Here is a 27,510-nt window from a genome sequence, read left to right on the forward strand (position 1 = left end):
GTGCCCTGTTTGGGGGAGGGAGTGGCTGCAGTCCGATCCCTCGCTGACTGACTGGCTGACCTTGGGGGAAGTAGGTGACCTTGGAGAAACAGCGTGATCTTTCTGCTTAGTTTCCTCACCTGATAAAAGCCAGAAATAGTAATGGGCTCTCGGAGAGAAGAGGTGAGCCCCAGCACCACGCATGGCCACCAGGAACGCATCAGGGGCTTGGTTAAGGTCCCATGTGTCCAGTGTAGAGTGCATGTGCACACGCATGCTGCCCCGTCCCGTCTAACACACAACCAGCCCTAGAGTTGTTGTGTGAGTGTCAGCGGTATGAGAGACCTTGCAAGGAGCTATTCTAGGTCAGGGTCAGGGCCAGCCCTGTCCTTGGCAGCCACTGGCCTCTGTGCTAATTTCTGGGTCCCCCCCCCCCTGTGCCTGAGGGCCCACTTGAGCAGTATGGCTGGTATATGCTTCCCCAGGCCTGGGAAGGTAGCCGTAGCACCTACCTCGACACCACGCCCCTGCCTTGTTAGACATCCTTACTGTGGCGTGGTGGCCAGCCATCCAAGACTAAAAAAGTGAGTTCCAGGTCAGTGAGAGACCATCTCAAAAAACGAAGGTGGACAACACCCGAGGAAGGGCACCATTCTTAGTGCCCACTGCCTCTGTTAATGTACTAGTATAATAAAAGCCAATCAAAGAATGACAGCACCTGGGAAAGGGGTGTGTGTGTGTGTGTGTGTGTGTGTGCGCGTGCGTGCGTGCGTGCGTGCATATATGTATGGTGTAAGAATATGTGGGTGTCCATGTCTGGGGTGTGAGATTTTCCATGCTAATAAACCTTTGTTTTTTTGCACCGTATTTCTGACTTTGGAACACATTAGCTATTTCACGCACTGGCTTGTGCTCGCCTCATAACCAGAGGTGAGAGAACACAGTCCCTAGATGTGGTTTCCTCTTAACTAGGTGATTATTGGTGTTGGGTGCTGTAGGGGCTGTTGTGGCATTTGTGGGTTTTTCTCCCTGCTGCTTTCTTTTCATTGCTTTGTGGGCTGTGCTCCCTGAACTCTGTTGCCTGCTGCTGCGCTTCCTAGAAAGGCCTGCTCCGTGTGCTGGCGTGGTCTGCAGGGGTTTTGAGGGACCGACCGCTGTGGCTGTGGAATGCATTATAGCTTTCTGACCCATAAAAGCCCTGGTTTTTATTTGAAGTCGGAGACAGCCTATTTTGGAAAGTGTCACCTTGTGTCCATTGCCACTGTCCTTTCAGAACTTAGCCCTTCTCACCCTGCCCAGTGGTCGCTCTGTGACTCCACAGTGATTCTAACGGTGAGGGGCACCTGGCCGGTGCCTCACCTCCTTCCTCCTGGTTTTCAAAGAAGTTGGGCCCGTTACATTTTCCAAACAGCCCCTTTGAGATATAACTCACACCTTCTTTAAAGTGTGCGTATGGTCAAGTCAGTGACGGTCAGCATATTCTCGATACAGCCAGCTTTCGTGTCCCCCGAGCAAGCCCCATCCGTACCTGTAGGATACGGCATTTGGCCTTCACGCCCTCGCATGCGTCCCTCGCCAGCCCGGGCTGTGGATTTGCCTGCCTGTCCTGGGCATCGGATACAGCTAGAGTCACATAGCCGTCCGCTTTCTGTGTCAGCCTTCCTTTACTTCACAGGGTGCGCGGTAAGAATTTGACTTTGTGCTTTGTGTGGGCTCTGCCTGTCTTGCCCTGGTTTACGTGGTAACATCTAGTTAGTAAAACTGTACAAAAGGTACTTTTTGTTCCCATACGAAACTGAAAGCAAGTTCTTGGTTGGGACAGTTGTGGGCTCCATCTCCCATCAATGGTCAGGAGAGCTCACTGGCTGAGACAAGACCAAGGGAGTCCAAGGCCCCTCTGAACGCAAACTCTAATCAACATAACAACTAAGCAAGCACATTGGTCAGTCCCGGGGCAGGGGTAGGACCGGCCCCTGCAGAGCCCCTGGGGTACAACTGCCTAAAGAGGACTCTGAGCACGTGGCCAGGTCAGCTTTGTGATTTCTGTGACACTCTTAAGCTCCCCAAGCTCCCCAGCCTGCTTGCTCACACCACTGATTGAACATGAGGGAACTGGTGCTTTCTTCAGGTGGCTGCTGAGGAGCCACTGCCCGACGCGCACAGCTGTGCACCCATGTAGGTATCGGCCATCTTCCCACCTGGGCAGCTTCCCTAGCTGCCTCCTGGAGGGGCCAGTGGACGTCTGTTTCAGGAGAGAAATGGGGTGCAATGACCACAGAGGCTCCTCAGCTTTGACTTTGTGTACCCTAAATAGTTCTGAAAATCCTAAATCTCCTTACACTTACCAATTTTATCAAAAGCATAAATGTTTCCAAAGAATACAGCTCTCAGTATGAGAGACAGTGACATTTGGTGACAGTTGCATATCTTTCTGAAATAGTTGTTTTAGCCAAACCTGTTGTCCGCTGGTGGTTTCTACCCCATAGGCGGGCCACTTTCAGAAGCTCTTTTTAATCGCTACAATTCTACACTGGTGATTTCATCTCCTTGAAGTTGGATTTCCATTCTACTTCTCATTTTATTGGTTGCCTTGCATTGTCCCTCTGTAGCACAGACAGAGGAACGGAAGGAATTGATTTAAAAAAAAAAAAAGGCAGCTCCAATCAGTTTTTGATATGTTTACAAGTAAAATGTCAAGATTTGCATTGCTCTCCCATCAGTAATTATTTTTGCTAGCTTGTCAACTATAAACTAACCAGGACGCCCTTCAGTTTTGAGGAAACGCTGGGAACCACCCCATGTGTGGGTAGTCACTAGAGTTGGTCGCTTTGTCAGTCCCTGAAGGATTCTTAAAACTTTACTACAACTTGCAAATAACTAAGAAGTTGAAATCTTTCATTTTAAAGCACCATCATCAATATAACATGCTTCTTACATTGGTTTTATTTTGTGTGTGCTTTAAATATGTTTCACAGAAAGCAGTGGGCCTTGGTGTTGGGGCCATTTAGTGCTTAGACAGTGGGCACACCCGTAATGCCACCGCTGTGGTAGCACAGGCAGGTGGATCTCTGTGAGTTCAAGGCCAGCCTGGGGGGAGAGAGAGAGAGAGAGAGAGAGAGAGAGAGAGAGAGAGAGAGAGAGAGAGAGAGAGAGAGAGAGAGAATATGAGAATGAATCCACTTCGTCCCCTAGCTGGCAGGGCCAGTCCCCACAGCATGCCAGCTAGCCACACCAGGCTCTCGTTAGTGTCCACGTTTACCTCCCAGACAAGCCCGTTGGCGTTCATGTTCCCACGATGACATCCCATGCCATCTCTCAAAGCCTTCGATGGGTAAGCTGGTGTGGAGTTTGTCCCCTGGAGGAAGCGAGGTGCCTGCGTTATAGCTCTCCTCTGTCCTTATCTCGGAAGTCAAGCATTCTTGAGCAGCTCAGTCGTGGAAGGTTCCAGATGTTAAGCGAAGGCTGTCTGCACCCTGGCTGCTGACACATCTCCATGGATGCATCTCCATGCAGCATGCATCAGAGCATCTTTTCCCAAAAGCCACAGCCTGCTCTCATCAGAATGTGGCTGAGGTGCAGGAGATGGTTCGGTCAGTGAAGAGCTTGCCTCACAAGCCCGAGGGATCTGACTTCAGTCCCCAGAACCCACGTGGGAAGGCTGGGCTCGGCAGCATGCTCTTAACTACCCTAAGTAGACGGCGCCTGACAAACAGCAGCCAAGATTGTCCTTTGTCATCTGCATTCATGCCCACATGTGCCTGATACTGGCATTCGCTTGTGCGCACACACACGCGCGCGCACACACACACACACAAATGCAAGTGGATCTACATTCAGGAGCCTTAAAAGATTGTTCACTTACTTGTTTTTATCAGATTCTGAATTTGAATTGCGCTGGACAGAGAAGCTGGCGTGTGGTGGCACATGGCAGTGTGTGTGCAGACAGATTACTTGCCTTTGCTCAAGAGCCGTTTTTCAGGCAGCTTTGGTGTCCCTGCAGAGGAGAGGTGTGCCGGGCGCTGTGCAGGCATGGCATGGGACGCCGCCTGAGGAAGGAGTCTCCATCCTGCTGCTGTCACTTCATACAGGACAAATGGAGGCCTGCTATCAGCGCGCAGCAGATGGCTGGCACTAGGCAGCAGGGCCCAGGCTCTGGCTGTGGACAGCGGTTATCTGGTAAATGTGCTGCGCTGTGTTGAGGGCGCGCGGGGAGCTGGGGATAGCTTGTCGGGAGGCCCAGGGTGAGCTGATGAGTACAGACGGCTCTCACCGGTGTCGGTTCGCCCTTCAGTTCCAGGGACTCGAAAAGTAGGTAGCCACAGGGCCTGACCCTTCAAGGACCTCTCGGCCTGTACTCTGCAGTGAGGAAGGGACCTTGGGTGGGGACGGGGGTGAGAGGGCTGTCGCAGGCTAGTGTGCCCCTCTCTGGCCCAGTGTGTGGGCCGTGCTGTGTTGCTGTGTAGACTAATGAGATTGGCCTGCTATCATGGGTTCCCTAGGATAGCCCTCCTACCATCACATACCGCACCTATAAAACAAGAAGTTGCCCCTAATAGCTTTGGGGAGGATGGGAAATGTGGTGAGAAAAATCTCCCTAACTCCCCAAGCAGTGGGGGAGGTGCACATCTCTGAGCACCCAGCTCTCCTCCGAAGAGAACCCCCATACTCAAGGGGTAAGTGGGCCACAGAGGGAAGCTACTCCACAGAAGCCACCTCCCCATTCTCCCTCTCACTCACTGAGGACAAAGGGTGCTGAAAACATGGACAGCGAGTTAAGGTGAGTCCAGGTCTGACTCACTTGTAGCACGTTGCTGAGATAGAGAGGTTCAGTCCCCAAGAGCTACAGGAAGGCTGCGCGGTGCACGTCTTTCTCTAGTGTCCCATTCTCACCCCTGAGCGGACTCTGTACCAGGCTCGTCCTGAGGAGAGGAGATCTAGGCACAAAGAAAAAAATAACCAAAGCATTCAACTCAAATGTGAGCCCTAGGCCCAGAGACGAGCCTAAGCCCAGTAGCTTTGAACAGGTTGTGTGTGTGCCCATGCTGAAGACACTGTGGCTGCGTGAGCTCCACATGCTTTAATTTGTGTCAGAAATTTATATATAAGAGTGTGCAAGCGAACATCCACGGTTGTCAAAAGCAGAAATTAGCTTGGGTAACAAGCAGAAGTGACCCGTCCCACATATAGGGAAGGGTTGAGTGACAGTGTAGTCAGTGACATGTTTTGTTCTGTGATCGTAAGGTTCTGATTTTGATCTCAGACCCACACACAAGCCGGCGTGGTGGTGTGTACTTGTACCTGGGAGGTGGAGGCAGGTGGGCCTCTGGGGCTCCTTGATCACCAGCTTAGCTGTAGGGTGGCCTCTGGTTAGCAGTGAGAGCCCCGTCTCAAAAGAAGGACATCGCAGGTATTGGCGAATGACCCCCAAGACTGTCCTTTGCCTCCATACCCATGTGCATGCACATGGACGTACACACACAAACACACCAAACACACACACACACATTTTAAAAGAAAGGATGAGGGTCTGGAAACTTGCAATGCCAGCACCCATCTGGAAAAGCACGTCAGAACTGAGCAGAGCCAGATTTTTACACGCACACCCAGGAAGGCAGGAGGATGGTGCTGGACACTCCTGGTTCTGCCCTGGCCAGCTCTACTCCTGTCCTCCAGCAGACTTTCTGGACAGTCCCAGACAGCTTTATCACACACCGGGGTTCACTCTCCCCGGCCTCCTTCCAGCCAGACACTCCTGAGGCACCTTTTCTTCCTCGGTTTAGAGGAACACGGGTTGGCGCAGCAGGGGCCACCCATCATTCTGCGGAACCTAACGCGCTTACGATTACATTTAATGGCCAGAGAGCATACGCCAAGTTTCATCGTCTCTTTTTTACCTTTTGACAGAGCAAAACTGATGCGCATGTGATGTATATTTGTGCCTGAGCTCTTTATAAACACACACCAGTCATCTGTAGCACATAACGGCTGATCAATTGCACACTAAACACTTCTCTCCACATGTATGTTCCTGGATGCCTGGGGTTCTCTAAGTGGGCTTTATCCCCCGAAGAACACACCTGGGAAGGTAACAGATGACTTTAGTTCAACACTTTCTGGGTCACTGTTAGAATAACATCACTTAAATGGAATTTATTCTCAGTACTGTTGTATCAATATATCCCTTATTATTTTAGGGTTAGATTTCCATGTATAACAAGAATGTTGTCATTGTCTTCGGTGGGATTTTATTATTGCAGTTCTAGAATGGACCTTCTCTTCAGCAGCCCCATTTTCTCCTTCATTAACTAAGAAGCAAATTAGACTTGCATTTAGCCCGTGTCTGCCAAATATTATTTTTAGAAGCCTTCTCACCTCTTTCTTTCTCCTTTGGGGTTTCTGTTTTCTTTCCTCAACTCTGTTTTGCCCTCTCGATCACAGCAATTAAAGTGAGTGCCATACCTGAACTTGGGAGGAAACGTGGGGGGAGGGGGAACAGGGGTACGCTTGACCAAAACACGTGATGCACACGCATCACATTCTCAAACACCAAAAGGCGTATCCGTAGGAAACCAAGCCGGGACAGTACTGCTGTCAGCACAGTGTGTAAGACTGTTAGCTCCAGAAGGGAAGCTCTTTAAACCTTAAAGATCCCAAGGGAAGCGTGGCTGGAGAGCCTGGTGGGCTGCGCCTGGCTGTAAGGTGTGTGTGTCAGCTCGTGCTACCAGCATTCAGTTGACTGGTGGAGGAGGAAGTACGTGGGATGCTGTCATCAAAGGGTTAATAATTTTACAGTTGGTCAAGCAATTGAGCAGTTTCTCAAAGGCATCAGGTGACCAGTACAAATGTGGCAAAGATCTAGATGTCATTATTAATAAAAATGGAAATGACATTTTTGCGTGCTAAATTATTAGAGATTAAAAGGCAAAGTTCTTGCTACATACGCTTAAGGACCTGAGTTTGGATCTCAGGCATCCATATAAGAAGCTGGTTGTGGCAGCATGCATCTGCAACCCCAGCAATTTCGAGGTGAGAGGACACAGGTGGATCCCAGGATTTGCTGGCCCACCAGCCTGTTCAAAGTAGAACTGCAAGAGACCCTGTCTGAAAACAAAACAAAACAGGGTGGAGAGCGATAGAAGAGCCGCCAAGGTCGGCCTCCGGCCTCCACCCATGCCCACACATGCCCACACAGGTAAGGTCAGCCTCCGGCCTCCACACATGCCCACACATGCCCACACAGGTAAGGTCAGCCTCCGGCCTCCACCCATGCCCACACAGGTAAGGCCAGCCTCTGGCCTCCACACATGCCCACACAGGTAAGGTCAGCCTCCGGCCTCCACACATGCCCACACAGGTAAGGTCAGCCTTCGGCCTCCACACATGCCCACACATGCCCACACAGGTAAGGCCAGCCTCTGGCCTCCACACATGCCCACACAGGTAAGGTCAGCCTTCGGCCTCCACACATGCCCACACATGCCCACACAGGTAAGGCCAGCCTCTGGCCTCCACACATGCCCACACAGGTAAGGTCAGCCTCTGGTCTCCACACATGCCCACACAGGTAAGCGTGCACTCCGTGCCCTGCCCCACACAGATTACCTGGGCAGAAGCGCCAGGCTGAGGGCACTCTTGTACGTGGATACAGATTTAACCTAGCCTCCTTGGCGTACCCTGAGTTTCAAATACCTTGAGATGTGTGCACATTTGAACCTAAGAACTCAGTTCTTAGGAATTTAACCCAAGGAAGATGGAGTGAGCACAGAGACGTGTATGTGTGGGTTTGTTGATTTACGATTTAGAATACAGAAAAACACCATCTGTATCCAATAATTACACATTCATTTTATCTGTTACACAGCTCTTACAGATCATAAAACAATCCAAAAACAATACATACAGCTTACCCAATTTTTATAATTAAAAAGGCTTATACATGCATTTAAATAAGATGAATGTTTACCAGGACTTTCTCCTTTGTGGGCCCGGGAGAAAGGAGACCTCTTATTTTTTTGTAGTGTTTTTACTACCATGGCAGTGGTGGTGTTTCAAATACTATTTGTTAAAAATCAGTTTAAGCTTAATGGCTGGAACAACCAGCCAAGTGAATTAGTTAGATTTTTGTGTTTCTGAAAAAGGCTACAAACCTTGCAAGCGCTGTTCTTGGAATGGCCCTTGCAGATCTCTCTGGAAGGTTGACCGGATGGTGCCAGGTTTGACATTGTTGGGCCAATCAAGCTGAGATCCGACTTATTGACAGGCGTGTTGCTGCAGAACCACATGGAGTTGAGCTGTTTGCTCTCAGATTTACCAATTGTTTAGACAGGGGACTCTTTATTTGAGCTGAGACCCGAAGGGCTGGGCCTCAAGGTTGAAGTGCAAAAAGAAGACATAAGCAAAAAAAAAAAAAAAAAGGAAGAAAGAAAAGAAAAAGAAACTTTCTCACTGTAGGCTATATTGACTTTCCCTCACCATTTGTGTTGCCCCAGCACTGTGTCCTCCCTAGAGCTGCCTAGGGCTCCTCTTTTAGGGCCTCACACTTTCATCAGCTCAGATTTTACTTAACCAAAACCAAAGCAGGTAAGAGTAAATGACGTCACCAGAGCCTGGGCAGACCTCCCCCAGAAGCTAAGTAGAAGCAGCATTCATGAGAACGGGCCGCCATGGCTGGGATCACAGGTCCAGGCCCTGGGGTTGATGAAGGCCTGGAGACCTCAGAAGAGGACAGAGGAACCCAGCCTTTATTAAGTGTCAAATGCATTTCAAACCCAGAGAGGCCAGCGTTTATTGAGTGCCTACTGTGTACTGAGTTTCAGAGCTCTGGAAGGTGGCAGCACTCGCATTTTGCAGATGAGCAAACAGGCTTTGCGGCCACTTGACCAGACGATGCAGAACTTGAATCCAAGTCTGCCCAACTGTCCTTTCCCCCTTTTCCCCAAAAGAGAGGAATATAGAGTTCCGCGCTACCAAAACCCGGTGCAGAACATACCTTAGAGGCCGTCATTCTGACGTGAGGGCAGGACATCCACCACACCTGTTCCTCACCCTTCACAAACACCGCAGGGAGGACCTGGTCACGCCGTGAGCACCTCGGCCTCCTCACCTTACCGGGAACACGCACGCTGTCTAGCAGTCTTGCTCTTTGCAACACTGCCTTAAAATGTTTGTGGAGTTGTGCCTTGGTGCTGGCGTCCCTGACCCCATTTAAAAGGGAGCATCTGTCATTCCTTACCTCTCTGCGCCTCGCACCAGCCTCTGGAAGGGAGTGGAGAGGCAGCTGTGGCACAAGAGGGCGAGAGCGCGGGCTTTGGGAAGCCCAGGGTGCACATTAATGGCTGTGAACACAGAGTTTGCCGCCATTTTTTTTTTTTTAAAACATCACCATCAAAAAGGACAAAAGCTGTTATTAGGCTCATTTCCTGTGTTAATTTTTTTTCTTTTTTGCATGCAGTACAAGCAGAAAGAGTCAAGTCTGCGTGAGCTTGGAATGAAACCCGGAGTGCTGGCTTGCACATCGGTCTTAATTGGCCCAGTTGACCTTCTCTGCTGTATTTACAATTGCCTTGAAATTGTAAACAGATGTTGGAGCCCGGCTTTAATGGTCTCCCACATCTGCTTCGCCAGCACGCTGCCCACCAGAGCAGCCGTAATTAGGGAGCACCTAGCGACTACATCTTTCCTTATGGGCCCAATCGATAGGGTTTCTCTCTGTGGGATTAAAATCCACCCTCATTCTTGCTTTTATTTGAATACATCTAGTGTTATGTTTTCTTAGGCAGAGCAGGCTGCCAGCCCAATACAAGGAGAAAACGGAAAGGGTCCAGGCTAGATGTGCTCCATGTGCATTTCTGAAACAGTGCCTGGTGTCTCCACTACGATGGAAACTGTGCACACACAGAGGCAAAGCCTTGGAAATGGGCTCCTGTGTTTCCTGCTGCGTAGTGTTCTCTGCAGACCAGAGTGAAATATCGAAATCTTTAAAAAGGGGGAAGAATGACTTATATTTTTAGTTAGTAGGGTTCATGTCTTAGAGGAGTCTTTTTAGATTTATTTTTTTATTTTCAATCACGTGTCTCTGTGTGTGGATGTGTTTGTTGGCGTGTAGGTTCCTTGAGGAGGCCAGAGGCATCAGATCCTGGGGAACTGGAGTTTCAGGAAAGTGTGAGCTGCCTCATGTGGGGCTGTGAACCAAACTCCTGTCTTCTGCAGGAGCAGTAGGTGCCCTTAGCCTCTGAGCCATTGTCCAGCCTCCTTAGAAGCGGGGGGGGGGGCCTGCATGGGCTCCCCCCTTCTCCCTCCACTCCCACAGCCCCCACTGCTGCTCCTTTGCTGTGGGGCCTTTATGCTTATATGCCTCCGCTGACACGTTGTTAGTTCGTGCATTATTGTTGCATTGGTGTGCGTTCCCTGTGGATTTTACAACGCACGCGCCGGCATGAATCTACCCGTGACGTTTTCCCCTGGAGTAGTGCTGCCATCTTGGCACTTCTGTGTGTTAAGTGTCAGAGGACGCATTGCTAGACCACGTCTAGGCTGGACACGATGCCATCCATGCCAGAGGGGCATTACTGACGGACAGCATTTTAAAAAATATATTTTATTAATTTATTCATATTACATCTCAATGGTTATCCCATCCCTTGTATCCTCCCATTCCTCCCTCCCTCCCATTTTCCCCTTACTCCTCTCCCCTATGACTGTGATTGAGGGGGACCTCCTCCCCCGTATATGTTCATAGGGTACCACGTCTCTTCTTGGTAGCCTGCTATCCTTCCTCTGAGTGCCACCAGGCCTCCCCATCCAGGGGACGTGGTCAAATATGGGGCACCAGAGTTCGTGTGAAAGGACTGACAGCATTTTTATATAGGATATGTTTACTTAAAAAATTCAAGGCAGCCGGGCCAGGTGGTCTGTAATCCCAGCACTCAAGGAGGCAGAGGCAGGCTGATCTCTGTGAGTTTGAGGCCAGCCTGGTCTATAAAGTGAGTCTAGGACAGCCAAAGCCACACACAGAAACCCTGTCTCAAAAACAAAACAAAACAAAATTCAAGGCCTGGCATGGTGGCACACGCCTGTGATCCCAGCACTCAGGAAGCAGAGGCAGGCAGATCTCTTTGAGTCCCAGGCCAGCCTGGTCTACAGAGTGAGTTCCAGGCCAGCCAGGGACACATAGCAAGGCCCTGTCATCTTAAAATGTAAGCTAATGTTATTTATAATTGTAAAGTGGGGGATAGTCTGCGTTCTGTAAAGTTCATCCGCCCCAGTTCTTTTTTGCATCATTTCTCTATTCTTCTGTCAAAAGAATCAAATTCCTAATAATTTTCCTTATGAAGATTACAAATTTAGCTTAAAAGCAACTTTAGTTTAGCCCGATGCCCTCTTCATAACCTAAGAGGATTACCTTACAGTCCCTGCTATCTTTACCATGGTGGCATGCCAGGAATAAATGGTGATTTTTAAAGTGTGAGTTGATGCATCCTTTACTTTCCTAGTTGTTGTGACCAAATATCTGACAAAATGCCACCTGAGAGAGGGAGGGCTTGCTTCAGATCCTAGTCTAAGGGACCACGGTGATGGCAGAGGTGAAGCACAGCTGTAGGTGACCCAGGTGACGGCAGGGGTGAGGCACAGCTGTAGGTGACCCCGGTGATGGCAGGGGTGAGGCACAGCTGTAGGTGACCCCGGTGATGGCAGGGGTGAGGCACAGCTGTAGGTGACCCAGGTGATAGCAGGAGTGAGGCACAGCTGTAGGTGACCCCGGTGACAGCAGGAGTGAGGCACAGCTGTAGGTGACCTCAGGGATGGCAGGGGTAAAGCACAGCTGTAGGTGACCCAGGTGATGGCAGGGGTGAGGCACAGCTGTAGGTGACCCAGGTGATGGCAAGGGTAAAGCACAGCTGTAGGTGACCCAGGTGACGGCAGGGGTGAGGCACAGCTGTAGGTGACCCAGGTGACGGCAGGGGTGAGGCACAGCTGTAGGTGATCCAGGTGATGGCAGGAGTGAGGCACAGCTGTAGGTGACCCAGGTGACGGCAGGGGTGAGGCACAGCTGTAGGTGACCCAGGTGACGGCAGGGGTGAGGCACAGCTGTAGGTGACCCAGGTGACGGCAGGGGTGAGGCACGGGGTGAGGCACAGCTGTAGGTGACCCAGGTGACGGCAGGGGTGAGGCACAGCTGTAGGTGACCCAGGTGACGGCAGGGGTGAGGCACAGCTGTAGGTGACCCAGGTGACGGCAGGGGTGAGGCACAGCTGTAGGTGACCCAGGTGACGGCAGGGGTGAGGCACAGCTGTAGGTGACCCAGGTGACGGCAGGGGTGAGGCACAGCTGTAGGTGACCCAGGTGACGGCAGGGGTGAGGCACAGCTGTAGGTGACCCAGGTGACGGCAGGGCTGAGGCACAGCTGTAGGTGACCCAGGTGACGGCAGGGGTGAGGCACAGCTGTAGGTGACCCCGGTGATGGCAGGGGTGAGGCACAGCTGTAGGTGACCCAGGTGATGGCAGGAGTGAGGCACAGCTGTAGGTGACCCAGGTGATGGCAGGGGTGAGGCACAGCTGTAGGTGACCCAGGTGATGGCAGGGGTGAGGCACAGCTGTAGGTAACCCAGGTGATGGCAGGGGTGAGGCACAGCTGTAGGTAACCCAGGTGATGGCAGGGGTCAGGAAGCTGTCACACTGAGTCAGCAGTCAGGATGCAGAAATGGGGCAGGGTGAGGTTGGATCCACCCCAGTGACACTTCCTCCAGCACAGGTTACAACGTCTCTCCAAACAGCGCCACCAGCTGGCCACCAAATGCTTACACATATGGGCCTGTGGGGACATCACATAGTCAGAACTTGGCAGAGATGGTTCCTGTTTGAACACTTTAAGTGCTTAGAAGGTCAGAGCACGGAATTTCTTCAGTGAATCTACTACTAGACACTTCCGTGGTTTTCCTCTGAGATGTCACAGAGGCAACATTCCTTCAACTGTAAAGTAGACTAAGTTTTTAAAATATCTACTCACATTTTCTATAGAGAAGTAGAGCTTGGGGCTAATACGTTTTGCCCTAAACTATATATAAACGTTAGATAATACAGAGATCTCTGGTCTATGAGCTTGTAAAAATTAGCAATGAAATTCTAAGATAAATAACTCTCGGAGATCTTAGGAATTTCTGAATAAAGTCATGCTTGCTGTTTCTGAAGATGGGCTAGTTGAGACACATCCTTAGCCTTCCCCGGAGGGGAAGGTCTTACTGAGGTTTGTGTCTGTGCGCCTCCTCCCTCCTGCTGGAAACTGTTTCCAGAGTCGTGGCAACAAGTTATGAGTGTACCTCTCACGATCTGGCAGCCTGGCACCCAGGGATGCCAGTGTTTGCTTTAGAACTTGTCCTTCGAAATAACGGGTTGTGCCCTGCAGTCCTCTCGGGTTCTGCTTCTTAATGTCGCTGGGGTGGAAAACATGTATGTCAGTTCTCTCAGAGGGTACGCGGCTTCGAGGTGTCCGCCCATCTGAAGACACAAACACATACGTAGGGCTCAGCCGGTGAGCTGGTGCTGTCTCTGTGGGATGTCATCATTGGTTCTGTCTTCGGTGTGCTGTTTGTCTCCTCGGCCGTATTCGAGTATTGGCTTTGGTGTCTGATGGCCATGCTGTCTGTCAGGGGAATTTGAAGACTCCCAGATGTAGTTCTGAAAGCAGGCACGATGATGCTGTCCCACGGTCTCATGGGAAGAGCAGTGTCACCCCTCTGAGCCCCATTTGATGTAGTGCTCTGCCGGCACGCGAGCATGCTCACTGAAACTGCCGGAGCGATGCGCCTTTGCTGCCTGGAGATGACAGGCGTGCACCTGTGTATCTGGTGTTCTTGGGGCTGCCTTATACAGTCACCCCAGTAATCTCCTCAGCAATTCTGGAAGCCACAGTCAAAGACCAGGTGTGGCGGGGCTGAGCTTTCGGCGGCTCTGAGCGAGGAGCTAGTCTGTTCCCCCCGCATCTCCTGGCCTTGGGCATCCCAATCTGGTAGCCGCATCTCTTAGGTCTACTGCCTCACTTTGCATATGGCCTTTCCCCTCATCTCTCCCTTCTTGTCTGAGAAGAGTACTCACTGTTGGATGTAGGGGCTAGGTCATTTTGGATGAGCCCGTCTGATATTGTTAGCTCCATGACACCCTCTAACACTAGGCATTAACAGGTCTGCATGTTGGGGTGCAGACACTGAGTCTGTGTATCCACTACAGAAAAAAAAAAGGCAGCTCCCAGTTGCTAAGCACTTCGGGTCCCTTCCTGTAGGGTGGAGGCTGCTCCGGCCCCAGGGTCAGGGAGAAGGGCTACCTTGCTTCACTTCTTCAAAGTTAGACCCCTTCCCAGGTTCACCAAGACCGGAACAGAAAGGCTACCAGGTACTGTAAATGCTCTCTAACTTTAAAACTAGCTGGACTCCTGTTATTTGGAAAGGGGGTAAAAAAAGAGCTGGAAGCAACAGTTGCTTGGAAGGCTGCTCTCCAGGGACTTCTCAGGGAACCTGTGTGTGACCACTTCCTGCCCCTCCCCACTGCTCAGGGAACCTGTGTGTGACCCCTTCCTGCCCCTCCCCACTGCTCAGGGAACCTGTGTGTGACCCCTTCCTGCCCTTCCCCATTGCTCAGGGAACCTGTGTGTGACCACTTCCTGCCCTTCCCCCACTGCTCAGGGAACCTGTGTGTGACCACTTCCTGCCCCTCCCCATTGCTCAGGGAACCTGTGTGTGACCACTTCCTGCCCCTCCCCCATTGCTCAGGGAACCTGTGTGTGACCACTTCCTGCCCCTCCCCCACTGCTGTCATTCCTTGCAGAATAAGAACGCTGTTGCCCCTGACCCACCAAGCCGAGTATGGCCTCAACTGTTTAACTTGACATTATTTTTGTGATTGTAGCCACCCTGCCCAAGTCTCCAGAATCACACTGTACTAACTCTTTGCCTCGGACCACTGGCTTTCTTTACTCATACTGTCCAAGGCAAGAAGTGTAATCTTTATATTCCTGTTGATATTTTTGTGAGCTTGACATTAAAGAGTTGGGCAAGGACTTCTCACTTAACCAGATTGTTATTTTATTTATTAGTTGTTCTTGGCATGCACGCATGTGGTCAATGTGTAACTTTTTGTATTGTATTTTCTTTTTTTTTTAAAGATTTATTTATTTATTTAATATATACAGTATTCTGCCTGCATGTACACCTATAGACCAGAAGTGGGCACCAGATCACATTACAGATGGTTGTGAGCCATGTGGTTGCTGGGAATTGAACTGAGGACCTTTGGAAGAACCTCTGAGCCATCTCTCCAGCACCTGTATTGTATTTTCAAATGTCTGAACTTAAGAGGCGTTGTGTAGTTACAGAATTTTGAGTCGCCTCTTTGTTGAGGTTTCTTAAAGGAGCCTGATTATAAAGACTAGTGTAGCACGAGGCTCCAGTGTTCAGACGCGTTGTGAGGGCTTTATAAATAGCCTTCTGTAACAGGCAGGTCAGGCGGCAGCGCTAAGGGTCGCAGCGTCACGCTCACGTGTTCTTTGCCGTGCACCACACGGTTTTGGTCCAGTTCCAGCTGCGTGAGAGAGAAGCTCAGATCCTGCCTTGACACCTGCTGCCTTAAAAAAAAAAATCACACCAGGTTTTCCCATACCTGTGGGCAAGGTGAGAGTGGAGTGCAGTCTGAAGTAACGCCTTCCAGCTCCTGTCTGGGGTGGGCCGGGGGAGAGCAGGCTGCCTTCCAGAACAGCCCTGCAGTGGAGACACCCACTCAGCGCTGTCCTGGAGACTCCATGCCAGGCAGACCGTGGGTGAGTGGCCGTGGGCATGTTCATGTGTCACTGCTGAGGAAGTCGGTGCCCGACACATGAGCAGGAGTGCTAGAGGAAAAGGTCACCGTGCCTCCGAGGTGAACTTTGAAAATAAGAACCAGCTCCTGTGGTTGTCGCTGGAGGACGCACAGCCTGCACGAGGAGGAGGGCGCCACCCCTGACATCCCTGGGGGAATGTTTTCATGTCTAAAATCGTCCCGGTGCTGATTGTTTCTCACAGGACACGGCATCTTCAAGTGGCTCGTGAGGCCCCTCCCTGGCACGCCTGCCCAGGACAGCTGATCTAGGTCGAGTGAGAGCACCTATCACTGGGACACTTGATCCTGCCCTGGACTGGGAGACGTGCCCGGGTCATTAACTCGGGGAATTAGGGAGCCCTGGGTGTGGCCTGCCAGGGGCAGTGAGGCCTTGTGGGGGGTCAGGGGGAGAGCATGTCCCCAGGTTCTGCACCAGGCTGGGCATGGGCCAGCAATCAGGATGGCTTCTGAGCTATGCCTGACTTTATGGGCTGGAGAGGGGCAGAGTGCTAAAATTACCGCTTGGGCTGAAGGCTGGAGGAGCTGTGGCTTCACACTTGGCTCCGACATCTGCTCTGCATCTAATCTTACACTCATAAAGTAGTCTTTAGTTGTTATTTAGACTTAATCAGAGTTTTAGCCCGAAAGGTGATGCTTGTGATTGCCTGATTGCCATGGGACTTGAGGAAGAGCATTTGGTTCTGGGAAGCTCATTGGCCCCACAAAGCTCTTAATGTTACATGGATAGAAATCTTTGTCACCGCAAGTAGGGCGGACAGAGCTGCTTTACCCACACCCGGAACCAGGCACCCAGGTTGCACTTTGCTTAGTTCTCAGAGGCCGTTGCCTACACTGCCAGCAGTGGTCGTGGTGAGGCTGACGGCGACCTTCGTCTGTACACCTCAGAGGACAGGCCGGTGACATTCTGCCTGGCTCCTGATTGCTCTTTCTTTAGATGGTATCCTCACTCCTCAACCTAAACATTTGTTATCTGAATTCAGAGTGAAGCTGCAGAGGCATCCTCGAGAAGGCCTCTTTCGGCAGCCTCGGTTGGCAGGATCACCCACACGATAATACGCTGCTTCCTGGCCACCCCTAATGTTTGCCCCCAGCCGGGGCTGACCCCCCGCCCAGCCGGGGCTGACCCCTCCCACATTTGTTTCCTGGATGCTGGTCATGTGCCTGCTTATGTCTCTCAATAAGGTCCCTCACGTGCTGGGCGCCTGTCTCAGTCTCCTGGCTGGGACACCAGCTCCATAACCTTCTCTGATATGTGGTCACACCACCCTTACAATAGAGAAGACAGTTCACTTCCTCTTTTAGAATCCCGTGGCCTCAGAGCAGGAGACTGTCCCAGGTACTCCCACGCCCTCCTCAGCCTGGGAGAGGCCAGCAAAGCTCATGTGGTGTGTGTGAGCTGACTGGTCACAGGCTTGGCAGTGTCTCCTTTGTTTGTCCCGCCCTGTCCCCAGCTGCCTCGCCTCTTCTGTTCACATGAAGCATTTCCCATCTCTCTCCTCCTCCTTTGCTGGTTTGGGGCCTTGAATGGGGGAGTGTCCGCCTAGGCTCAGGCATTTAAACACTTGGTCCCCAGTGGGTGACGTTTTTTGGGGAGGCTCGGGGTGGGGGGGGGGTGGCCTTGCTCTTGAGGTGAGCTTTGGAGAGTTTATACCTCAGGGCATTTCCACTTCTCTGTGCTTTGTGGTGGAAGACCTTTGCTCTCAGTTCTGTGCCCCTACTGCTGGGCCTGCCTACTGTGATGCTTTCCTGTCACGGTTACCCTGACCTTCTGGAACCGTAAGCCCCAATAAACACCTCCTTCCACAAGTTGCTTTGACCATGCTGTTTATCCCGGCAACAGAAAAGTACCTAATAGACAATCCCGGAACCTCCAGCTAGAGTCAGCATGCCGACATCTGTGTGGACGCCTTCTAAAGCTGTGGTTGAGTGTGGCACGCCTCCCGTTGGCACCCATGTCAGAGCTTGGTCTAGAGCTGGTGGCGCTGTTTGGGAAGGCCGTGGACCCTGTATGAGGGCGGACTCCCTGGAGGATGTGGTCCACTGAGGTCGGGCCTCGAGGTTTACAGCCCAGGCCTACTTCCCGTCCATGCTCTGCTTCTTGGCTGTGGATGGACATGAGCAACCAGCCCCCTGCCACCGCGATTCCCCTACCACGAGGGGTCTGCATCTGCTTGAACTCGTTGGTTCTTACCGAGTCAGCCAGATAGTGGGGCTGGAAGTGAGTGCTAGGGAGGCTGTGGATCTGGGCTCCCTCTTAGCCCTCACAAGGGTCAAGACTCAGCAGGGGCTGTCTCTGTTAGCGACCTTCATGGACACATTTTGGGCACTCTCAGACTGGCGTAATGCGCATTTGTTAGTGAAAGGAAGTAACTTCACAATCGCATCTGAAGGGAGACAGTGAGCAGGGATGGCCTTCTTCTGCTCTGGGACTAGCTGGGTGGCCATGGGCAAGTCACTTCACCACCCCATGGCTTATTTTCCCCTCTGTAAAGCAGGGGCAACGTGAACGTCACTATAGCAGCCAACGAGCAGTGGCTGTGAGGTGTGCAGGACCGTGCCTGACACGTGCTGGTCTTGTGTGGCCGTGGGAATCCTCGCCAGCTGTGATTGAGGTAAAGGAGCTGGAGCTATGGCGGGCTTCCTTGTGTCATTTCACGCTCACCTGACCCACTGACTGACACATGTCAGGGAACCCTCACAGCGCTGGGATCTACACTGGATATTTTGTTGAGTTTCTCAGGTGTGATATTCTCCCAGCTAGGATTCAGCCCAAGGAGCTGAGTTGACTCAGTCCTGGAGTGACACATCTCCCGGCAGGCCCGTCACTTGGCTGCTAGTCTTTTCACCGAGGGCGCGCGCCCAGCGTCAGTTCCTGCATGGCCTTCAGGATCTAATGGGCCCTAAGAGCCTTTAGGCCCAGGGACACGCCTGTTTCCTTTCCTTCCACTATGGTGGCAAGTCAAAGCTGTAGAGGCTTTGTTGGGTCCAGTGTCTACAGTATCTGTATAATAGATAATAAACATCAGTGTAATCAGTGCTGTCGGCCATGTTTACCTGTCAGGACGTGAACGGCTGTCACATCGCATGCCAGCGTTTAGAATGGACCTGTAGACAAGCCGCTCACAGTTAGCAGTTGCACCTGAGCAGTGTGATACGGGTGGCGGAAGTCTGAGCCTGAGTGTGCGCCTCCCAGGCCCCGAGCAGAGAGCCGTGGTGCCCGAGCTGTGCCCACACCAAGAAGATAAGTATGCTATGTAAAGTGACCGGACATGGAAATCAGTACGGGGCAAGTTGGAACCAGTTAGAGGCAGCAAGCCATATTTGTGGAGCACTTCCTATTGTGTTTCATGTTTGGGAGCTTAACTACTATTGTTTTGTTTGTTTTATTTTTGTTTTTAATCATACAGTTTTTGGTCATAAGCGGATCGTGGCACACTTGTCTCCCAAGGGTGGCTTTGAGTTTTTGAACAGACATTCTGCCATTTTGTGAAGGCTGCGACCTTTATTACATTTCTCTTTCTCGGGGAGACGAAAGGCACGATCCCGGAGATTGTGCTTATGGTCAGCTTAAGTAAAAGGGATTTATGCAATCAAATTTACAGATGGTCTTTCTTATTGATCACAACTTTCATGCAGGGGATCAATTTTAATCTGCTTGGCACCTTTAATTGCTTATCCACTTAAAAAATTAACCCCATGGGTAGAAGGGTCTCTTCTAATGTGAGTTATCTTTACTGTCAGTGAAAATGCAGTGTTATGCTATCTATCACGGCCGGGAAAAGCTGCTGAATCTGCCATTAACCTTTTGGGCAAAAAGGAAGAAGGGAGGGAAAGGCAGGGTGTTGTGGGAGATGTCTTTCACATTTCCAGGACCCCCTGACATGTGTCAGTCATGGGTCAGGTGAACGTGAAATGACACAAGGAAGCTGGCCGTAGCTCCAGCTCCTTCACCGCAGTCACAGGAAGTAAAGAAATCGCCCCTTTGCCCATCCGGTCACTCTCTGCTCAAGCTTTTGTGTGCAGGTTTTGAACACCAGAGATACGCATGGGAATAACTGCAGCAGTTCAGTCCTGCTGTCCTGCAGTCCACCTGTTGTCCTGTGCCCTGCGCTGCTGCGTCCTCTCACTCGGTCCCCTCTGAATGTGTGGCTCTGTGAACTAACACCCTCTCCCCGCCCCGAACACACGCACACACGAAAAGCTAAAATCCTCTCCTCTGGTTCTCAGAACATGGAGGGAGGTAGGAGATGCTGCAGACTTTGAGGTATAAAAAAAAAAGGCCGAGAGCCGTAAAGGAGCAGATGATGGGGTAACCAGGAGGGGCTCCAGGAGGCAGCTTCCTGCTCTGCCAGCTCTCACTGTCCTCCAGCTCAGTAGCTGAGCGTGCACGTTGAGTTGTTCCATGGGCTCCTCAAGGCCGTGTCCCTTCCCGGCAGCGTGGCCAGCCTGCGTCTGTTGCTAACATTCATTGAGGACAGGCAAGCTTTCCGGTTGGTAAAACGGGAGCAATGCTGCTGTATATCTCACTCACGGTGAGTGAGCTGGCTCGGGACAGGGGTCAGCTGTGGATACAGCCACTCCAGCAAGTGCTTGTCTAAGAACATTCCTGTGCATCGTGAGTTGGAGGTCAGCTCACACAGACCCTTCGTGGGCATGCTAGTTAGGACAGCCCCGGAAGAGTGGGGTTTAGTGCAGGTGCTTGGAGACGGGGCCATGAGGTGCTGACTCTGTGCTGGCTTTGGGAAGAATTCCTCGTTCACAGCTCTGAAGAGGCCACTTCTGAGGAAGGAGACATCCCCACTAGAGCTGCCGATCTCAAGAGCTTCGCTTGCAGCCGAGGCCCTAGGACAGATCCCCGCTGCGCGTGCGCGTGCGCGTGCGCGTGCGCACAGCACCCAGGAAGCATGTGGCCAGGCCCTGGGTGCTCTAGCTTGTCTGCCACACTGGGGACCAGACAAGACAGCTGAACAGTGCAACAGGAGAGGGTCTTCAAAGCCCACAGGAACACACCCCCAGAGCCTCACCTGCAGGGTGCGTGGGAATGCCATTGTGCATTTGTGCTGTCGGAAAGACAGGAAAGTACCCCACAAGGAGGGCAGGGGGCCTCAGGATACCAGTTCTTCCGATCTGTTCCCAGGCTCAGCAAAAGGTGACCACCTGAGAGGAAAAGGCTTTGACTGAGTCCTACCGGACAAATGGCATCAGTGGGCGTACTGTGGGCAGCTCCACTCAGTCCTCCTGTTAAGTCCACGTCACTGGGCTGTCAAATCCCCCCCACCTTCAGCTGCTCATCTCTACCTCAAAGAAGCCCCACTGCCTCCTGGCACCCCTGCAACCCTCGTGTTTATCCTCAGCATCTCCTGAGATGCCCACCGTTGCCAGACACCATGGAGATAACCCGTGGATGCTGGACCACATCCAAGCTCTTGCTGTGTTTTGGGGGCCTTTTTACATAGGCACTGAATCCATCACTTCCTCTGTAACTTCTTGCCTCACAGATACAGCCTCCTTCCTTTCATCTCTTGCTCAGCAACTTCCTCTTTCATGCCTCGGCCTCGGCCTTCATCTTACTGATGACATCAGGGCCACCGTGAGGCTCCAGGGAGCAGTGTCTGCCTCCCCTCCTTGGAGACTGGCTTGATTATGAATGTACTTTTTCCACCTACATTTTAGTAAATTGTTTTTATTCTGGATTTTTACCGATCCTGTATTAGCATTGCTTTATTTGTCTCTCAGGAGTTAAAACTGATGTGTGGCATAGGCCTTCAGTATACTTAGAAAAAGAGAAAAGTCACTAGCATGGTGTAACGGAAAGTAGAGGGGATGATTAGGAAGGAAACCTGACACCTGATCCTGAGAGGCAGCCACCAGAGAAGCTGCTCCTGCCATGCAGGTGTCTCCGCAAGGCTCAGAGTGTGAGCATCTCCTTCTGTGAGCCAAAGAAGCAATTTCAGATCAGGTAGTGCCTGAAAACATCCATGTAGGCTGGAATGAGCCATCCCACAAAGCAGGAGGGCTAGTGCAGAACTGCAGGGCTTGCTGTGTTCTCATTTTGTTGTTCTTGTATTAAAATCAATTGCTGTGAGACTGGTGCGGTCCTGCATTTTTCTTTTCTTTTCTTTTTTCTTTCTTTCTTTTTTTTTTTTAACAAATCATGTGCGTCTCTTATTCCAGCCATTAGGTGGAAAAGCCCCTTCAGCTCCAGGTATTTCTTCTCTGGTTGTTTGGAGAGTCGGACCCTCACCTTACACCCCCAGTGTGCCCTCACCATACACCCCCAGTGTGCCCTCACCTTACAGCCACAGTGTGCCCTTACCATTCACCCCCAGTGTGCCCTCCCTCACCTTATACCCCCAGTGTGCCCCTCACCTTACACGCCCAGTGTGCCCTCACCTTACACCCCGTGTGCCCTCACCATATACCCCAGTGTGCCTTCACCATATACCCCAGTGTGCCCCTCACCTTACACGCCCAGTGTGCCCTCACCTTACACCCCGTGTGTCCTCACCATATACCCCAGTGTGCCCTCACCATATACCCCAGTGTGCCCTCACCATATACCCCAGTGTGCCCCTCACCTTACACGCCCAGTGTGCCCTCACCTTACACCCCGTGTGCCCTCACCATATACCCCAGTGTGCCCTCACCATATACCCCAGTGTGCCCTCACCATATACCCCAGTGTGCCCCTCACCTTACACGCCCAGTGTGCCCTCACCTTACACCCCGTGTGTCCTCACCATATACCCCCAGTGTGCCCTCACCTTATACCCCAGTGTGCCCTCACCTTACACCCCCAGTGTGCCCTCACCATATACCCCAGTGTGCCCTCACCTTACACGCCCAGTGTGCCCTCACCTTACACCCCCAGTGTGCCCTCACCATACACCCCAGTGTGCCCCTCACCTTACACCCCCAGTGTGCCCTCACTTATATCCCCAGTGTACCCCTCACCTGTTTACCCCTCATCTTACACCCCCAGTGTGCCCTCACTTTACACCCTCCCTCTCCTCGTGCCCTTGTTAAAGTTCCAGATCTGACTGGATTTTTTACTCAGTAGCTCCTGACTTGCTATTTGCTGCCCAGACACCACAGTTTAAAGGCCGTTGCATTGCCAGTGTGACATCAGATGGCAGAGGGACAGTCAGGATCCATGGTCCTCCAGTGGGGCTGACCCTGCTTGTGGCTACCCAGGGTCCTCAGACTGGGGACAGCTTGGGGCCTTCCTGGTAGAAGTGAATCTACCTCGTGTATTGGACTTCAAAAAGGAAGGATGAATGAAGCATAGTAAAAATCAGAACTGTGCGTGCGCGCGTGCACATGTGGGTGTGTGCATACAATCAAACTCACATGTGCACACACAGACACTAGAACCAAACCAAACTCAAGAATTGATTAAGAGACAGTAACTAAAAACTAAAGGAATATATATATATTATTGATTAGCCTATCAGTTCTGTTTGGGAGCTGGTGCTAAGCTCAGAAACTTATTCACATGCGAGAGTTCCACCCCTGAGCTACACGCCAAGGAGTTTGAGATTTAGGAAGGGTGATTGTTAGTGGTTTATAATGGCCACTGCTCTAGGGGCGTGGCTTCAAATGACTGAAACTTAATTCTCTGGGTCCTGGAGATACATTTGGAAGTGTCAGAGCCCCGCCTGACCCACCAGGAACAATCCCTTCTCCCCCCTAGTCCGCTGTCTGGCATTACCTGGCACAGGGCACACAGCGTCACATCACACCCTCTCCCTGCATGAGTGCTGTCTGATTTCCCTTCAATAAGGATAGCTGCTACCCTAATGACCTCTTTTCACAAGGTTACAGTGTACAGTTCTGGTTAGGATTTCAAGATCTCCTTTTGAGGGGCAGGGGAAGCAAGCAAGTGGCTCCCCAGATTCCCTGTGGCTCTTGTAACCAGTTGAATGGTCCCAAAACTAACATGGGTTGTGTTCTTCATTGTGCTGGGCAGCTGGGCTTCAGAAGTTCTGTTATAAACCTGGAGTGTCATGTGCACTACTGAGGTGTGTGTGGGTACCAGGCCTTGCTCATTTCTGCTCTAACAAGGAGCATCTAACATGGTCACTCACCCATAGCCCCCCATCCCAGTCGGACAGTGCTGCCCAGGAGCAGGGAGCCCCAGTCGAAACATGGGGTCCTATTACTGGCTGAGCTGCCGGTCTGGGTGATGCTCCGGTGACGTCATTGTAGTGGGCCCTCCTTCAGCACGGCCCCCGTATGGTTTCCAGAAGCATTGGGGAGCCCAGCGATACATGTTTAAATACCTTCTGCTGGGGACAGAGGGGACTGTGGTGAAAATAGCACAAGAAGCACAGCAAAGACCCCCATTAGCGCACTGAGGTGGTTTGTCCCTTGTTTTATTCCCAGGCTTGTCAGCACAGTGACTGTGATGGTCCATCTTGTCAACCTGACAGGATGTGGTGTCACCGTGAGGCTATTTCCAGAGAGATGACCCACCCTGGGTGTAGGTGGTACCCCACACTGAATAAAAAGGGTGAAGTCAACAGTAGCGCACCAGCTTTTGTTCTCTCTGCCTCCTGTGAACAGTGTGAGCAGCTGGCTCTCGCCATGGCGGAGGTATAGATGGCTGCTGTTGGGAACTCTGACACAGCCATGAGAAAAGGCGATGCACATGACGTCACTCCACCTTGGCTAGGATTGTGCATTGCTCATTTCTCAGAGTTTTATGTGAGAGGCTGGCTTCAATGTTGAAATACATTCTCCCTGGATGATAGTTACACTGAAGGTGTGCTGGTGCCCACCTGTCACCTGGCCGTTGGTGTACTGGCACCCACCTGTCACCTGGCCGTTGGTGTGCTGGCACCCACCTGTCACCTGGCCGTTGGTGTGCTGGCGCCCACCTGACACCTGGCCGTTGGTGTGCTGGCGCCCACCTGTCACCTGGCCGTTGGTGTGCTGGCGCCCACCTGTCACCTGGCCGTTGGTGTGCTGGTGCCCACCTGACACCTGGCTGTTGCTGCGATGGCAGCTTCTAGCAGGTGCACCTGGCAGCACTCGTGTTTGCCTGTGTCTTTCCGTTTCTCCAACTGGAACAGACAGACCTGCCAAAGCCCTACCTGGCATCGCATAGACACACCTGGGGAAGGAGTTGCCATTGAGCGCACAGCTTGGCCAAAAGGATGATCAGAGAAATACTTCCTGAATGGACAATGGCGGTACAACTCTGAGGCATGATGATGCTCCTGTCTACCTACTGTGGTGACCAGCTCGAAAGTTCCTAGAGAGGACGCTTGTGTGGAAGCCGTCCTCCAGGCTTTTAGCTGGGACCTGCTGGGGATGGGCAGCTGCCAGACTCACTCTGTAAATTTTTAACATTGTCATTTCTACAGTTTTCCAAATTCTTAGGATTCTGAGGTGACATTCAGCATGTTTATGCCCATGTCTCTCCCTCCTTTCAAAACAGGCAAACAAACAAAAACTATCACAATGAACTCAAGTGCCAACTTACCGGCTGTGCTGACGCTGGCAGGGGCATCACTGAACGGCTTCCCAAAGGGCCCAGCTCCGGGAAGCCCCGGTCAGGGGTGTGAGAGGCTGCTGGTATGCCTTATTTCCAGTGGCGCGGACAGCAGGGACAGCAGGGAAATACCTGATTTGCATTTCTCTCATGGTTAGGGAAAGTGAGTGTGTCTCTTTCCTGTGTGCAGTAACTAGGAATTTTAGCAAACCCAACGCGTGTGCATTTCCCTGCATACGCATGTGCCTCTAACAACCTCTAACCATTTCACCCGAGGGGAACCCTTTGTGGCTTCTCTTTGGACTAGTCAAATGGTCTGCCTCAACATTCTCACATTTGGAGGGCATGACTAGATACAATCAGGGTTATTTGGACACAGGCATCAAGGAGGCTGTTGGCTAGCGAGAGGAGGCCAGCACACGCGTTGTTGATACTTGGTGAAGGGGGAATTCAAATCCCAGGTGGAATGGAGTGATACCTCAGCATCCGCTCATGCTGCTCATGCTGGCACGCCTTCAAGTTCATGACGTGTTTCACTCCAGAATTTTCAGTGTAATATTTTTGGACCACAGATGGCTACAACCCACTAAAACCACAGAATGTGAAAATGCGAGTGGGGTTGGGACCTACTGTGATCACCCATTGTCTTCCAGTGTCACAGGGCCAGATATGCAGAGAACCTCTGGAGATGGGAGGGAGGACACAGCTAATAGTTGTGGTCTACGTGGCTGCAGGGGCACGCTTGTCTAGGCAACGCAAACACCCAGCCCAGCTGTGTTTGATTGACACAGTGGCTTAGACTGCATCTCAGATGGAAGCAAAGTCACAGGGTACAAACAAGGCAGCGCACGCCTGGCCTTTGAGCACTTTTGTGTTTGTGCACACGCACACCCCTCCAGCCGTGTGGAGATGGGGCGCAGCAGACGACAGGCACACACCGACTGTGCGTTTGGAATTGTTGAACCGGCTGCTGCCAGTCTACCCCAGGCTGAATTCACGCTTACACATATAAGCAAGAAAATGGAGGATTCGTGAGGGTAACCAGTTAGCGTCCCTCTGTGTATCTTAAAGAGCTGTCACACGTGTTGTGATCGTCTGCACTTTAGAGGGTGGTGGTGTGGAGTCCTCAGCACACAGGAAAGACACTTGCACGAGATCGGAGCGTGCACCCCTCCCCGTCGTCTCCCAAGCCTCTTCCTCCTGTGCTTCACCCCTGCTGAAGGGCTGCGCTGGGCTGTAACGTGCCGGTCAGCAGCTGCCTAGCATAGCTGTCAGGGGCTCCCCAATATGCCTGTGTCCTGCTGCTGCTCCACGAGGACCCCCAGTCTGGCCCAGAGGATGGCGCCCCTCTCACTCCCCAACTCTTTCTTCTGACATCTAACAGGTGCCTTCACTTCGGGCGTGAGGGACCCTGTTAGCTTTGCAGCCCTGCATCGCGCTTTAGCGTCACAGCCGCCTATTTTCTCCCAGTGCTTCTTTATGGGAACGCCCTGTAGTTTGGAGTCCAGAAGACCTCTGTCGGATTCTTGCTGTTGTGGCTTAGCTGTGTGGCCTTCGACTGCTTTGCCCTCTCTGAGCCTGTGTCGTCTGTCACGCAGATGCCACGCACCTGAAGGAGTGTGAGGATTAGGGGTAACGTGTGCGAAGTGGATGCGCTGTCGGGAGTGACCAGGTGTGAGTCTGTTGTGGTCGTTACCATCATTACTATGCTCATGAGCTCCAGAGTTTGGACTGATGCGCTGTTTGCAGTAGGTTTGACTACATCACAAAGGAAGGGGTAGAGGCCAGCGTGAAAGTGAGGGTAAGGAGGTGTCGGGTGCTTTGTGGGTCCTGTGTGCATAGGGGCGCCATGACTCACGGGAACAGTGTGGTCTGGCTTGAGCCTGTGGCCCCCTCCTGCCTCTCCCCTGCCCCAAGGGAGCCCTCTGCCCACGTGGTACCTAGCACCCGGGGTGGACGTTTATGTCCTGAGCCACCAAGGCTGAACTCTCTAGCTTCTGGGTCACGTATAGTTTTGTTTTTTTGAGTCCCTTCTGGTCTTGCAGTGTCTCAAGTGTTCTGTCCTTGGCGTTTCTGAGCTTATGTGTGTCCTGGTCGTGTCTGGGCCTGTGCAGTCTTCCCTCGTGCTGTAGGTGTGGACTCCGAACACCCCTGGACCACCACTCCACTGT

General features: G+C 51.9%; 1 protein-coding gene and 1 long non-coding RNA gene across 2 annotated transcripts in view; one reads left to right on the plus strand and one right to left on the minus strand.

Annotated features, from left to right (window-relative positions):
* The window catches only part of HLCS (holocarboxylase synthetase), a 162,902-nt gene that overhangs the window by 73,838 nt on the left and 61,554 nt on the right, over positions 1 to 27,510 (plus strand). The gene's annotated exons all lie outside the window — the stretch shown is intronic.
* Positions 2,912 to 4,316, minus strand: LOC311608608. Its single transcript, XR_014783049.1, has 3 exons — positions 3,842 to 4,316; positions 3,239 to 3,334; positions 2,912 to 3,066 (listed from the first exon to the last, which is right to left on the minus strand). It is a non-coding gene; the product is annotated as an uncharacterized lncRNA (long non-coding RNA).

The sequence above is a fragment of the Acomys minous genome (genome assembly GCF_964271855.1).
Source record: "Acomys minous genome assembly, chromosome: 11".
NCBI classification, from domain to species: Eukaryota; Metazoa; Chordata; class Mammalia; order Rodentia; family Muridae; genus Acomys; species Acomys minous.